Raw genomic sequence first — 14,989 nt, forward strand, 5'->3', positions numbered from 1 at the left:
TGTGGTAACCATAAGACAAAATATAGTTGTAATATCCTATTTTTAACTGATGACAAAAACTATATAAAACTCTACATATTCAAGCATTTCGTGTTTGTAGATTTGTACCTTTTTAAACAGTGTAGTCCTTAATGTTGCTATAGTTATTTTAAAATAATTTTATCATTCAACCTTTGTAATAGATATAAATGGTTTTACCTATTATCATTAAAGTGTTAGAGTTTCTGAATTTGAATGTATAATTTCACCTATTATCATTATAGGTTTTCATGTTACTAATTAGTGTTCTCCCATGTTAGCTTGAAGTACTCCTTTAATTTTCTTGTAAGGCAGATCTAATAATAGAATCCACCATTTCTTGGTCTGAGAGAAACTTTATCTTTCTCTTAATTATGAAGATCAGCTTTAATCCAGTAAAACATTCTTATGGTTTTTTTAACAATCATTTTTATCTTGCTCTTTCAAGATACTGTCTTGGATTTTTGAAATATTATACTACGTCCAGTCTTTGAATTGAATCTAGTTAGGGACTCTTAGGATTCCTATACCTGGATGTTTACATCTTTCTTTAGATTTGGCAAGGTTTGGGCCACTATTTCTTTAAATAAACTTTTTGCCCCTTTCTCTTCTTGAATTCCTTAATGTGACCATTAGCTCTCAGTGCTCCTTAAATCCCATAGGCATTTCACTTTTTTCTTGTTTCACTCCATATTTTTAAATAAAGAATGTTCATTCAGGTACACAGATGCTATCTCATGATTGATCAGTCTTCTATTGAATTTTTCATTGCATTCGTTCAATTCTTCAGCTCCAAAATTGTTTCATAATATTTATTTCATTCTCAATTAAACTTCGTGTTCTATGTATTGTTTTCTCGATTTCAGTTGTCTTTATTTTCGTGTTGTTTACTCCTAAATAGATTGTTCTTCCTCAAATCAATTATTTTTTTCAGGTAAATCCATTTACCTGAAATCCATAGAACTCCATTTTGGGGGATTTACTGAAAAATTGATAGCATGTTTTCATGGTTTTTCTTGTTTGTGGGCATGTGTTGATATCTGTGCATTTAATGAGAAGGTCACCTCTTTCAAAGTTTATGGACAGGTTTTAGAGGGGGAAGATCTTACCCTAGGGCTGCACACAAGTGTAGCAAGTATGTGGAGTGTGGCAGTGAAGATGCGTCACCATAATATCCATGCAGGTCCTTTGAGCTGAGTCTAGCACTGTCAAAGATTTCAGGAGTAATCAGTGAGCAAGAGTGTGAGTATCTATCATGGTAGCAAGGGCTGCTGGTGTCTCTCAATTTCTTTTTCTTTCATTGTGCAATTCATGGCCAAAGAATTCTTCTTGGTGTTAGGTTTGACTTGTGGGTGTGTTTGTGTGGCATGAGTGTCTGAGGTATGACACTCATGGAGGAGCCATGGAGCTGGGAAGTTCACCAGCACACAGGAAGGACCGTGGCTAGGGAGTCTAGGGTGGCACTGCCACTGGGGCTTCTGTGGCAATGGGGTATGTGATGTGAGTAACTGTGGAGCAGCTAGGGATCTGGAGTATGGAATTAGGTGCATAGAGAGCTGTGGACCCTCCAGGGCCTGGAGTATGGGCCACCTCATTATAGTGGCAGAAGCACTGTCTGAAGGGCATATATGCCCAGAGAAACTAAAGCTCCATGGTGCAGGGTGTGGCCTAACCCATAACGGCACTGGCTCCAGTGTCTGAGTTACCACTGTGCACAGTGGAGCCACACAGGATACCACAGTACCTCCAGAGACTGAGGAGCGGGCTACCTCAGTTTCACAGTGGCTCAGATGTCAGAAACACAGGCATCTATGGCGCATCACCAAAGTTTAGGCCTGCGGTATAGGCACACATAGAGCACTGCAGATCCAAGCCCCAAAACAGGGCCAGCTTTCATTAATGGTGAATCAGGTTTCCATGGTGGAAGCATACACAGTGTGCCTGTAAATCCACAGGCACAGGTATGGGATGTGGGAACATGCGGCTGCCCCTCCAGGATCTGGGTACATGCAGCTTTTAGAGATGTGGTGGCCCCAGGTCCAGAGCAGTAAGTAAGTAGTTGCTTCTTGAAGCAGTGTTACAGCAGCGTTTCTCACTGAAGGCCGTCAGTAGCAAGGATGGTTTTGGCAACCACAGCAGCAAAAGATGTGGATGTCTTCTGCTTTGGAGGTCACTGGGGATTACAGTGGCACCCTGTGTAGCTGATCCTGATAACTTCTTCCGTTTCATTCCCAGCCATCTCTGGACATTTCAGGGTCTCCCCAACAGCCCTTTCTACTTGCTTATAATGGCTTTGCTAATCTTGTGTTGTTTTTGTTTCTTGATTGGACACTTGATCTGTACCAAGGCCATATTTGTTCATTGGTAGATACCTACTTGCTAGTTTTTTGCTATCTGTTTGTTGATTTTTTGTGGAGGAAAAATGACTGGTATCTCTTACTCTGATACTTTCTGGTGTTATTCCATTCTTGCTGTCATCTTGATTTTATACTTCTGGTCTTCAGAATTGTAAGACCATAAATTTCTGTGATGTGAAACCAACTACTTTGTTGTACTTTGTTATAGCAACCATAGCCAAAAAAAAAAAAATAATTATATAATGCAATTTTGTACCCTTAATCTATTTCCAGGCAATGATTTAATAGTTGAGCTCTCAAGAAAATTTCTTTTTCCAATTTTCAGGGGCTTCTCATGTTGCCCTCACTTCCTATACCTGGGAGGGTAGGTATTTTTATATAAAGATTATTTATTTCCTGTCCACCCCAGTAAGTGCTTTTATTGAAGTTTGGAGAAAATATTGTTTTGTGCAAGAGCACATTTAGTTAAAAATATATAGAAGTGGCTTTTCTTAGACATTCTGACCCATCGAATTCTCTCTTCCTTGGGCACGCAATGTGTTAAGAAATCAGAGTCCCAGAGGGCCGGGGAGATAGCTCAGTGGCATAGCGCCTGCCTGGCAAGCTCCAGGTCATGAGTTTGATTCCTGGTACCCCAAAAAAGGAAAGAAACCAAAGTCCTTACTCCAAAAAAGGCCTTTCTTTCCTATGCCTATGATTTACTACCTACCTGTTAACTTTACCATCCAGAACCAGCCTAGGTCTGGCCCTAAAATCAGACACAAGCCATGTAGATCAGTGTCCTATAAGAAACATAGCAACTCATGCAGGTTCTGGCTCGGTCACTGGAGTAAACAGCAGTGATGATGATGACAGGAGTCTTGGCTTTTAAAGCCACAAACATAACTCAAGAGTTTTGATTTATGACTGGATACAGAATACTGTGTGAATGTTGTTTAGCAGGTGGTCCCATCAGGTGGATGAATTGCTTACACTTTCTCCATAGTTACTCACAGTTCATTTTCCCTTCAGAGTTTTTAGGTAAGAGCTTGGAACTCTTGCATGTTTGGGTTTTAGATTCTGGAAGGAATGCAGTGGAATTTTTTGGCACTCTGTGGAGTGATTTATGTGCTGCTCCTATTGGATAATTTGTTTCACGCCTGTGTGACAGGTCTGGTGCTGGACTTCTGCTTTGGAGACCTTTACTTTGGATTTGCATGTGTTGGCCCTTCTGGACATTGTAACTTTACATTTGGATGAACAAAGCCCTTCCTCAAGAGACAGTTACACTATATTCGGAGGGAAAGAATGGGTTATTTCCCTGCTTTTGTCAATTGGGATGAATCATTAAGAAGCAAAGAGCAGGAACACTGATTTTAAGATTGGCAGAGAAAATATGCAGTTAAAATCATTTGAAAATATGTTGGAAATTTCTTCCCAGCACACGATATATGGAAACAAGATAATTAAAACAAGAATCACTGAGACCTCCTACAAGTAGCAGATTCACTAAGGCATCTGGTTTAGAGATTGTCTCATTGATAGTAGATGACTAGTGGCTTGTCTAGTTTTGATCATGAACATGGCACTTGTTGAACAGTAAGTAGTACAAGCAAAGCATCTCCAAATTACTCTGAAGGTGGCAGTGTTGAAGTATCATCCCTCTACAACAGTGGCAAACTAGCTAGATGCATAACAAATGATGTCAGTTACAGTATCTTAGAATTTTGGAGTTGGAAGATGAGATATACATGTCAGTGTTTTAAACATGAAGAGTTTATTCAGTATACTACCATTGCTGGAGAATGAGATAGTCTCAATCTTTCACCGCTAATCGGGAGCCTGGCAGAATGAAGGATCTTTAAGGACAATCCTGGGTTCACACATAAGTACTGAGTTGGCTGCCTTATATTTTTCTTAATCTAGAGTAGTAAAAATTAATCTTGCAATGATCAGTCACCCTACATATTGTCATGGGAAAGCCAAATGTACTCAGATCCATTCCCAAAAAGGCAAAGCTAAATCTGGATGCTCTTTGAAAAGGCACTACATTAATTAGGGCCCCAGCAGCAGATATATGGCACACTGAGGAGTTTAGCCAAATACAGTTCAGTGAAGAAGCAGGGTAAAGAGAACCATAAAGAGGTGTTGCAGGGCTCAAGGACTGGCAACTAAAGCAACATGTAACCTCCCCTGAGCTTGAAATGACCCAGAGAGGGAGGGGTATTACTGTAGCCTAGAATGGGGTGACTAAGAGGGATTCCTGGCAAGTCTTTTTGCATTGATAACAAGCCCCTGCCTGGACTGCTATGGTACTGGAAGGCATTGGGGGAATTAGTCCTGGGCGCCTCTCTTCTCCCAGCCTGCTATCTCCTGCCTGTGCCCTCCTCTGGCACAAGCTAATGGAAAGCACTGGGTAAAGAGCCCCCGCTGGTGCTGTGTATACAAGGCATCCTCCTAGGGAAGAAGACTAAGGAATGGATTTGGGCTTGAAAATAACTTAGGGCACTGTTACCTAAAAATGAAAGACTCCTTGTATGAGGTTGTAACCAGAGATTTACCAGAGGTAAATCACTTTTGTTCTGCTGAGGGTCAATGTCTGCTTTACCATCTCTCCTCCACCATCTATGTTCACCCTATTAATGGTGTTGATGTGGATATTCCTAGGTACTCCTTGCTGAGGAGGGGACAATAATAAAGAAATATATAGAACTAGACTTCAATTACCTGAAATATATAGAGCTTGAAATAAACTTTAAGTTGGTAATGTGGTTTCTGTAAAGATATGTACTAATTTACAAAAAGGACAGAATGTTTCCTCAAAGGAGAAATACTCACGAGGACAGGCTGTTCCTTGGCTAGTGGTGACTAAAGCAGAAAATAAGAGCTTCCTGGAAGTTTCTCTAGGGGAGCTGATTTTGAGCATGCCTGCCTATATAGACAACTTTTTGGATCTGGCAACTCAGTCCCAGAAATGTGTTGAACAGCATCTTAGCATGGAAGCATGAATAGGAGAAGTTGTGATCTTGGCACAAAACATGGCCACTACTCTTGACTGGTCAGGGACCTAGACCAGCAAGGATATCCCACATACAGTGGAGAAATACCCACCTGACTTGTATGACCTGTATTCAACTACAAGGGCAACTAGCAGCAAGAAGTAAGGGCAATTGGGAAATAATCAGAATCATTGGAACTTAGTCTAGAGAAGTGACCTATTGTCTCTTTTACAGAATTTACTACTCAGATATGGGGATAAGACTTAAATAGAGATGAACACAAGGAATTGCATAAAACTGGTATTATGTACCAGACGATTTCAGAAGCCAGAGAGATTGGTTGTGGATAAGCAGAGGAGGCTCACAGAGGTTGGGACTGGAACTGAGCCCAAAAGGATGAAAACTGTTGAGGGAGAGGCAGAGGAGAAAGCTACATTCCAAACACAGTTTCCCTAGATGGAAAGGCATATGGCATGCTGGGAACACAGTGAGTAACTCATTTGGCTGGAAAAGAGTGCATGGAACATGTCTGAGCTGCGAGAGGTGATGAAAGCAGTGTTAAAGAAAATCATTGTGGTCACGGGGTGCCAGATGGATTGCATGGGGGCACTGGAGGCTGGGAGATGTTAGGAAACTCTGCGAGCTGGGAAATACTTCAGGCATGAAGTGATAAGGCTTAGACTAGAGTCAGTGGGAATGGAAGGACGGGCTGACTCAGGAAGCATTGTTAAGACATGATTACGGGCCTTGCTCATGCATTATAATAGGTGGAAGGCTGAGCAGAGGAGGAACCAATGATAAACATGATGTTTGCAACAACAGTGACTCAGAAAACAATGGTGCTTTAAAGATGTCATGGCAACTTGGGGAAGTGAGAACTGAGTGAAATAAATGCGATGAATTTAAGGCTTCAGTAAGATGTCTGAGATATCATGGGAGATGTTTTTCTGCAGACTCATCCCTGCCTGGCTTCCGGAGCTCATGGAATGACAATATTATCCTCCATTTCCCAAAACTTCAAAACCTGAGAATCATCCTCGTCAGTTCTCTGTTCATCACGGCCCCAATTCCTGTCTCTAAATTCTATTAATTTTAGCTTAGTTATTTTTCAAATTTTCCACTTTCCCCAATCCCATAGTTTCACCTTAGATGAGACCACCATGCTCTTAAACCTAGGCTCCAGTCATCTCACAGGACATCGCCTTTCAGTTTTTCTCTAAAGAAACCAGAGTATACTTTCCCAGTTAAAAATATGATGTTGCCGTCTACTCGTTATACACGTTTGTTCACTCTGTCAGGATAAAGCCTCAGCAGGATAGACTGTTCTTATAGTTGGTGAAATTTTCATTCTTTGCTCTCATCTTGTATCATCTTATGCCTCCCCTTCTATATTCCAACTATTCTGAGATCTTTACATTTCCTAGGGTATGTCATTCTCTCTTGAGAATGCCCAGGACTCTCGCAGGATACTGCGTCCTGCCCAGGACTGCCACTCTGTCTGGGATGTCTTCCTTCTTTTATACTGCATTGTTCTTCACACATCATATCAAAGTACACCTGTTCAGGAAGCCTCTGCAGACCTCCCAAGGCTACCTTACATGCTTATTCTTTGGGTTCACTCCATACATTATTATTCCTTTTTTGCGGGGGGGACCGGGAATCAAACTCATGAACTTGCGTTTGCCAGGCAGGAGCTTGTGCCACTGAGCTATACCCCCGGCCCGATTCCTTTATCTTAGCTGTATCACTGTATATTGAAAATTGCTTATTTGTGCACCTGATGGCCACTCTTAACCTGTGGGCTTAGCTACTGAAAGCATTTACTTAGTGAGCAGGTACGTAAAACAAATACAAACACAGTAGTGCTGGTGTTTAAATCAGTTTGACACTCTGGCATTGAGTACTTGCTATTTTCCATGCTCTATGCTAGAGGCAGGGATTTAATGGTGGATATAGTCTCACAAAAGAGAAATATACAACCTAGTTTTAATAGTCAGCAGTTAATCACAAATATATAACACAATGGAAGTATTCAGTGATACTGGGGAGTCAGAATAGGATAATGAGAAAAGCCTTTCCTTCAAACTCAGACTGAGGTAAAAAATTGATTTTCCACTTTTTATTGAGCCTTGAACAAGATGCTTAATGAGATGCTTAAACAGTCTTTCAGCTATAATGAGGGAATAAATCCAGGTTTTGGATCTTACTTTGATTAAATAACAAGCCTCAAACATTACACAATAGATGTGTAATAAAAGCTACTTCCTTCTCTTTATTTGTATTAATATTATATTTGTGTTTTTACTGTTTAAGACTGAAGACATCTTCAGTTGCATCTTGTTAAAATATAGTGAGTGAGGTTGGGGGCAAAGCTAGAATTTAATCACAGAAAGGAGCTCATATCTTTGAGAGTTTTGTTAGGGAAAAAAAAGAAAAGGGTCTCCAGGAAGTAGAAAAAGAGGAAAGAAAGAAAAGCGAAGAAAAGGGTCTGTGGGAACTGGAGACAGTACTGTTGGAGAAGAGAGAGAAAGACCCAGAAATTCACACTGAGCCTGTTTCTCCATCCCCAAGGTGGACACCGAGGAAAGGGAACTGGGTCGGATCTGAGTGGCACGTTTGTGTAAGGCTAACATTGCGCTACTAACTGAAAGTTGCCAATAGTGAGTCTCCAGGTGTTTTCCAGGCACAACAGTACAGTTCCCTCAAATGTATTAACACATTTTCTCCTTCCTTCTACCAGCAGAGAAGAAACCTTGGTATGAGTGATCTGAAGAGCCTCACCTTGCTTCCAGCCCCCTATGTACCTCTACGCACATAGTGTCTTTCTTCTATCAGCTATTTCTCAGCCATTTGAAGAGATCAATTTAAGGTCTCCTCTAAATTTCTTAGGCAATCAAAAAAATGAAAACCAGTGTACAGCTCAACTGAAAAGTCTGTGTGCCCCGAACTTGCTCCTGTGCATACAGATTGCTGTTTCCTCCTCTCGTCACTAGACAAGAGGATTCAGACAGCTTTGAACCTCTCCGAGTTTCTGCAACAGCAAACAGTGATGGTGAAACAGCAACATGAGAAAGAAAAAATAAACCCATGAAACCAAAATCATCTCAAAAGCAGATGAAGGAAGAAAGAAAAAAGAAAACTGAAAACTATAGATGGCTAGAGTATTCATGTGAAGAATCTCAAGGAATCTACACAATAATGTGAATTTTAGCAAAGTTGCTGAATATGGATAAAACACAAAACTTAATTGCATTTGTATATACTAGTGGTAAACAATTAGAAAATCGGATTTTAAAAATTTGGCTTGCAAGAGCACCTAAACACAAACCAATAAAAATACTCAGGAAATACTTATATTTAACAAAAGACATATGAGAACTCATTGAAAAACTACAGAATATTGCTGAAATATATTAAAGAAACAACACATAGATGATAAAATAAAACATGTTCATAGGTTTATTGGAAGACTCCAATTCATAGTTCACTGGACGTTCACAAGTTTATCACAAAATTCAACTGTTAATATGTCAATTCTACCCAAATTGATGTATGAATTCAGAACAATCACAGGCAAAATTCCAGCAGGCGTTTTCACTGAAATTGACAAGATGATCCTAAGATGTGGAATGTGATGGATCTAGAATAGCCAAAACAATTTTGAACAAAAATAAGATGGAGAACTTACACTATCTACAGTAATCAAGATAATGTAGTTTTGACATAAAATTGACATATGAAAAAATGAATCTGAATAGAATCCAGAAATAGACCCACACTTATATAACCAGCTGATAATTAATAAATGTCGCAAGGAAATTCAATGGTCCTGGAATGTATTAGTTTATTTTCTGCGATAATAACGCCATATCACATATTGGGTAAGTTTTAAAGAAATGGGGTTTATTTTGACTCACAGTTCTAAAGGGCCAGGGTCAAGGGAATGCATTTCATGTTGGCCTTCCTGGAAGAGTGCTAAGGTGGGGCAGGGCATCACACAGTGAGAAACGAGGAACCCATGTGTGTACCTCCAGGAGTCTCTCTCTCTTATGTAGTTACCGGTATCCAGTCAAGGTGATTTCAACCTGATGACCTTATCTAATCTTGGTCATTCCCAAAAAGTCTTACCTTTAAACATCACAGTTGAAATACATTTCACCCTCTTACTATCTCACAGTGAAGTTTAAACTCCAATATGAGTTTCAGAGCAGAAAAACTATAGCTTGTATGGTGGTGCATACCTGTACTCCCAGCACTCTGGAAGGAACATGTACTGAAGCCCAGCCTGGGCAACTTAGCAATGTAGGAAGACCCTGTCTCAAAAAACAGAAAGTGACTGAGGAATGTAGCTTAGTGTGGAGGCCTTGGGTTCAAGCTCCAGTCACACACACATACACACACACACACACACACACACAAATAGCTTGAAAGAATTGTATATTCAAAATTAAAAAGTACCGATTCTAACCTCAAATTATATATAAAACTTAACCCCATAGTATCATAGACCTAAAGTGAGGTATAATGCAATGAAATTCCTAGAGGAAAACAATGACATCTAATGACCTTGGGTTATATATTGAAATTTTTAAATGTTGCCCTTTTAAAGACATTAAGCATATACAAAGATAGCCCAAAGCCTGGGAGAAAATGTTTGCAAAGTATATGTATTCAATGAAGGACTCATATCCAGATATATAAAGAATCTTTGGATCTTCATAAGAAAGCAAATAATCCCATAAAAATATGTAAACAATTTGAATCAACACTACTAATGAAAGTACATAGTGGAATAAAAATATCTAAACCACATTCATCAGGGAAATGGAAATTAAAACTAAAATGATATGCTACCATCCAACCATTAGAATGACTAATTAAAAAGATGAAAAATGTCACATGTTAATAAGGGTGTCAAGCAATTGGAAATCTCCTTCATTACTGGTGGGAATGTAATATGCCACAATCACTTTGAGAAAACTGCTTAGTAATTTCTTACCAATTAAACATCTGACCCAAACATTCCACTCCAAGTATTTACACAAAAGAAAACATGTCCACACAAAGACTTGTACACAAATATTTATAGCCACTTTATGCACAATAACCCCAAATTGGAAACAACCTACAGCAGCTTTCCGCACAATTAGCAAAAACTGGAAACAATCCAGATGTTCACAGCAAGTGGTGGATAAACAGTATGTGGTGCGTCTATAAAATGGAATAGTATTCAGCAATAAAAAGAAATCAACTTTGCTATAATATATACAGCAAAATTAATTCATCCCCAAATCATCACATTGCTGGTAAGAAGCCAGAAATAAGAGCATGAGCCCATTTCTCTAAGATCCTAGATGGTACAGAAAAGCTATTTCAAAAAGAGCACTGTGTTGGAACCAAAGATGGAACAATAGACAGACTGGGGCAAAATAAAGTCTTGAAGGGGAACAGAAATCTTGCTTGTGTTGGTTTCATGGGTTATATATTTGTGCACTTTAACTGAATGCAGCAAATTGTACATGGAGAATACTTCAAGTTGACTTAAAATAAATCAAGAGTAGTCTAACACTGTATCTCCAGACTGATCTCTGGAAGTTCTACTCAACTTTGCTTTCTAAATAACACAAATTTCCTCACTTGGCTCATGTAATGGGACCAATCCCACATGTAGTTTCCTCTTTTCTCCTCTCATGTGTATCACCAAACATGCCACTCCACCTTACACACACACACACACACACACATACACACACACACACACACACACACACACACACAAAGGCAGGCAGGAGGAAATCTTTTAATTAATGCAACAGTTCCAGGATTTCCTACAACAACAACAACATATGTGTACTGTGCATGTGTGCCCTGTCCCTCAGAGCAGCCCTTTTCATGAAAGAGCTGTATTGAGAGGTAAGTGATACCTATATGTGATAACCAAATGCTCAGAGAGTAAGAACTAGGAATTACATCATTGCCAAACTGTGATTATACAGAAATCATACCACTTTAGGGTAGACTGTTGAGGATGAAGGGGATAATTTATAAACGGATAGATAAACTGATCAACACTGTTCCCCTCATGTCCAGGGAAGCTGCTGCATGTAAAGTCAGATTTAAAAAGACATTTCCTTCAAGCCAGTGAGCACTTTCTTCTGCGTAGATTCCTTAAAGCTTCAATTAGCCCAATCCTATGATTCGCTGTTATGCCAAACTTAATCTCCAAAATTTTCTCCTGATCCCAAAAAGGTTTTACCAGCGTCCAGAAATCTTTCTATCATTGTTACATACCCAATGCTGTTATTTTTTTATATAGTGAATAAACTTTCTGCCCCTCCAAGATGACATTGCCAACAGTCACAGGTTTGCATACAATGCAGTTTGTTTGTACTGTTTATAATTTACAGTAGTACTTTTTCCTCTGAAAAATATAAGTACAAAAGCCAAGTAAACAGTGAGGCACTGCCATTTGGGATGTACCACATGTCACCGCTTAAACAACTAGTCTTTAACAAATACTCAAGAATCAATGTGGGTAATAGTCAATGAAATGCTGTAATTTATTAGAAAAAAAATCCGCTAAGTTTCACCTCAAAATGTGTTGCACAGATCTTTAAAAAAGCAGAAAAACAATCACCCTAAAAATAAAGCAAGCAGATCTTCAAAAAGAGAGACAAAAAGAATGAAAGAAAGAATCATTACTGGAGCCCATAAGTCTGGTTAAGTTGTTCAAAATATCCTTAAAATGACATAAAATTTTTCCCAAAAGAAAACCCAAGAAAAACTGTCTAATGGTGAAAAGCTATCACCATTTCTCCACTGATGAAATAAATTATTTTTAAAAGCAGTCTTCAATGTACCTATGGGCCAGTTTCAGATCTTTCTTTATCTCTGACTACATGAAGGACCCATAATGACAGCTTCATTCTTGAAGGAGTGAGTAGACATGGACAGCTGTTCATGCAGCAGTTGCCCAGTATCACTCCCCATTTCTTCAAGATGAAACTCAAGGCCATGACATGAGCTGCACATCTTCTCCTTCCAAAATTTTCTGAGTCTGATCATCAGGGAGCTTTAGTACAGTGGTTATAACTTTTGCCCTGGTCTTAGTCTCATGACACGTCATATACTCAAAGAGCTGTTATTTTGACAACCTGATGATTGACATTTGTGTAGGGTCTGAGTTCTAATGCTCTTAAATTTCAACAATATTTTCTGACTCAAACAACAGTCACCTCAGCGGAAGTGGGGGCTTATTAACCTTAATCTTGTACTACAGGCCAGCTAGTATTGTTTTTAAGCTAAATCACTGGAATCCTGAGGTTTCACTGAATATGATTATAACATATTAAATACCTCATGGTCAGAAGGTATAAGTGGGAAGTATGAAGATGGCACTGACCAAGTTTCTAAAAGCAGTAGAAATCAATGCCTGCCTATAAGGGTTTATGAAATTTAAAAGTTTTAGATGTACCATGCGCACATATATGAATCCATCAAAGAACATGGTGATTTTTTTCCATTGTATGGGCAATATATTATGGATATGAAAGAAGGGCATTAGGAAAAATATGTTAGAAGGGATGAGAAAGTGGCACAAATCAAAATCTTAATCCAGAAGATTTGATGCCTAGACTTAGTAGAATACACTGTGGTTTTAAAAAAATGGAGAAACAGAGATAAGACTTCAAATTCAAAGAATGTTCAGGAAGATTGAATAAAAATGGCAATGATTCTTTTCTCGAATCTTTAAAAAGTATTAAGTGTCCAACTTTAAACCATAGAGAAATAATAAATTAATATTTGATGATAAGCCAAAGTATTTTAATAGCAACTCCATCTCCAACTCCATTTATTTCATGAATCGTGTAGATTTGTTCTAACATTATAAAAGCAAGGAGAATGATTATTAGCCCATTCAAGAAATTAGTGATTAAAACTTAGACTAGAGGAGAAGTGAAAGATCAAAGGGAATCTGAAAGGACAACAGGAAATTTAAATTCATTCATGGGGTATAACAAGGCAGTTGAGCTACTTTGAGCTAAATGATCTTTAAAGTTCTTTCATATAGGTGCCCTTATGTTGTTTTATTTTTTAAGAAAAAAAGACTTAAGGATGCTAGACGGATGTCAAAGCAACTTGTTTACCAGCTGTTATGGCTAAAAACGCATTTTAAAAATTCAGAGGTGAAATTTACGTACTTTGAATCTCTGCATTTTCAGGAGACAATCTCCGGAATTGAAACTGAAAATCTCTGTATCAGATTTTTTAATATTGGAGCAATCCAGTGTTGCATTTTAGTCTACATGCTTAGCATTTCTTGAGTCAGCCTTTTTCTGGTTTCACAAGCTATTAGGCAACTCCTCTGCTTCACTGTGTAAGCTAATGCGACCCACAGTACACCAGGGTATGAGCCTAATTTTAGAAACCTTCTCAAAAACTAGGCACATACTCTTTTTACACACTTTCAAGGATCTCTCTTCCAGATCAAAGAAAATTTCTCTTTTCCTCAAAAGAGAATTAGCAAGAATTCTTAAAGGATTTCTGTTATTGAATGAATTTAACACTATGACAAACATGGGCAGAACTGCCCTAGGGCTACCTACTCTACAATTCTAGACAATGCTGGGTTTTGTAGTGAGAATTTGCACACCCTGCCCACTTCTCAGTCTAGAACAAATTAGTCATAAACAAGAGAAGGATCAAGACAGAAATAGTAGGAGAGGCAAACAGTAGTTCTTCTAGCTACAGAATCATCAGTAAAACCTTCCCTTTGGCTCATGGTAGATTGCATAAGATATTTCTCTAAATAAATAATATTAGTTTTGAGTGAGCTAAATTACTAAAAATACTCTAATATGAAACCATTTCTTTGGAAGAGTTGAAATCTATGCTCTTAGCCTGAATTTTTTTTTTTTTTACTTAAATTACTTTGACTGACCAACATTATACTTTCTAATATTCCTTGTAATTATTGGCTGTATTCAAAAACACATTTCTCACTTGTTTTTGGCACATTATTTGTGGACAAAATAAGTAGACTTTTTTTAGGGGACCAAAATCTTCCATTACTGGTAGCTTACATAATAAATAGGGAAGCCAGGTAAAGATGACCTGGCACGCATGAATCACTCTGAAAAATGAATCCTTCAGCTTTTGTTCCTATCTTTTGTCTCAGATTTTGGCACCTGTCTCTGTTATAGTGACACTTTCTATCTTATGTCATAATTTATACTTTTATTTCATTTCTAGTGTAATGTTTGAAATATAGATGGTCTTCGACCAAAGATTGCTGAACATATTATTTAGAAGACAATTGTTGGGGCTGGGGATTTAGCTCAGCGGCAAAGGCGCCTGCCTGGCAAGCGCAAGGTCGTGAGTTCGGTTCCTGGTACCGGAAAAAAAAAACAAAAAAAAAAAACAGAAGACAATTGTTATTGAATGACTTTTCTAGAATAAAGCAACAAATTAAGCACCTGCTACTTCCAAGTTACTGGGAAAAAGAAAGGTGAAAACCCAGTATTTAAAAATGATCTTTGGGCAGTGTTTCTTATTGGGCTATATTTTCATCTTTCAATTCTTTATTTCATCTTTTTTGTCAGAGGTAACTGGAGTCCATTGCTTAATTTTCTTCAC

This window comes from Chinchilla lanigera, unplaced genomic scaffold (assembly GCF_000276665.1).
Source record: "Chinchilla lanigera isolate Chin_1 unplaced genomic scaffold, ChiLan1.0 scaffold00062, whole genome shotgun sequence".
NCBI lineage: Eukaryota > Metazoa > Chordata > Mammalia > Rodentia > Chinchillidae > Chinchilla > Chinchilla lanigera.